Here is a 2,260-nt window from a genome sequence, read left to right as displayed (position 1 = left end):
ATGGATGGATGTGGATGGATGGATGGATGGATGTGGATGGATGGATGTGGAATTGTGGATGGATGGATGTGGATGGATGGATGTGGATGGATGGATGGGGATGGATGGATGGATGTGGATGGATGGATGGAAGGATGTGGATGAATGGATGGATGGATGTGGATGGATGGATGGATGGATGTGGATGGATGGATGTATGGATGGATGTGGATGGATGGATGGATGTGGATGGATGGATGTGGATGGATGGATGGATGTGGATGGATGGATGGATGGATGTGGATGGATGGATGTGGATGGATGGATGCATGGATGGATGTGGATATGGATGGATGGATGGATGTGGATGAATGCATGTATGTGGATGGATGGATGCATGGATGGATGGATGGATGTGGATGGATGTGGATATGGATGGATGGATGGATGTGGATGGATGGATGGATGTGGATGGATGGATGGATGGATGGATGTGGATGGATGGATGGATGGATGGATGGATGTGGATGGATGGATGAATGTGGGTGGATCACTGCTGCAACGTAGCTGTGAGCGCCTGCGAAGCAGGCGCGATCTCTAGATGTGAGCGGCCCGAAGGGCCGCGAACCTCTAGTCACCATTATTGTGACAAAAGCAATTTACGATATCGCGATAATCAAAATCAATTATTCTGCGGCGGAACATTTGCCAAAAAATAGCAGATCTACAGTGAGTTTGTAGATCGGCTATTTTTTGGCAAATACATTTGAAAAAATCACACTTGTGTGAACTGAGCGGTGGAGGCTGCGTGTGTGCGTGCGTGCGTGTGTGAGTGTGAGTGTACCTGCCCTGGCCTGGCCTGAACAACAGCGCCCCTCCCTTAACATGTGTGGTCAGAAAAGGTATTGCAGGCTACATACAGACACGGACGGACGGATACCCACAGACACGGCCACGTATAGGAGACGGTGTGACCACCACACAAAAGAGTGAAAAAAGACTATCAAGTACCCTTTACCAATTATAGAGGGTTTAAATGGTACCGGATATGCAGCTCGGCAAATAAAAGGTGAATTGATCCCAGTGCATGACGGAGGACGATATCACGATAAATTAAATCTGCACAATACGATTATCAAGTGTTTTTTATCATGATAAACGATAATATTGCATATCGTCCCATCCAGTGGTGTGATATGGATTTTAGAAGTGGTGCCCCCCTACTTATTATAACTCTATGGGTGCCCCTCTAAATTCGTGGCGTGCTTGCACGTGAGGCGGCGAGGCGCGCGCGCAGCTAAATAAGTCTAGGCTCGCCGAGCCCAACCGAGCCCACGGCATCTCACCCCTGGTCCCATCCCTACACCACACACAGTGCACACTGTGTCAGGACTTTGGCCTAGTTATGATTTTGGCCTAGTTATGCATGCATGCACATATGCATACGTACGTATAAAAACAAACAAACAGGCACGCACAGCCGCAAACAGTTGCAACTTTCAGAATCTGATCCGTCAGCTGCAGAAAGACTTTTTATAGTGGCCGGTGAAAGAAGATGAGACCTATAGAGTTACTGCAGGGGCAGCTCAGCTCCCCACTCCTTTCTCACACCACAGTCATAAGCCCTGCCACTGGGCACACATGCATTCCATGGATGTGACTACTCGCCATTCTGACGTCTCACATTACTGCTCATATTACACATTGGCATGCCCAAGCAGGCCCTACCTCTCTCCCTCTCTCTCAAACGCACGCACGCACGCACGCACGCACGCACGCACGCACGCACGCGCACACACACACACACACACACTAGGAAAAAGGTTATCAATCAAACTCGCCAATAATGACAATAATTCCATTGAGAAAACTAAACTGAACAGCATTAGTAAAGTGGTGAAATTGTAGGACACAAGCTGCAAGGCACAAACCCAAAAAACAAGGCCTTAGGTCTATCTTTTTTGCTCTTGAATCTTTTAAGTAAAACATTTGGTATACAAAACGTACAAACGGTCACTATAGTACACCATTTTAGGACACTGGCTCGACAATGACTTCAAGCCTCTAAATGCCCGTAGAATACATTTCAACCTTCAACTGTTGCATTGCGGGTTTGAAAACTGGCCATTTAGAGAACATGGGCCGGGTGATGTAAGGCGTACGTTGAAATTCAAATTTCAACAGTAGGGGCTTATTGGCAAGAGCAAACACTGATATCCAACATACTACGTGTTGACATTCACGTATGCAAACGCACAAGAGCAAATGTTTTGGGGGGGCT

This window comes from Nannobrachium achirus (assembly GCF_963921795.1).
Source record: "Nannobrachium achirus genome assembly, chromosome: 9".
NCBI classification, from domain to species: Eukaryota; Metazoa; Chordata; class Actinopteri; order Myctophiformes; family Myctophidae; genus Nannobrachium; species Nannobrachium achirus.
The sequence above is the reverse complement of the archived record's forward strand: the minus strand, read 5'-3'. Positions refer to the sequence as shown.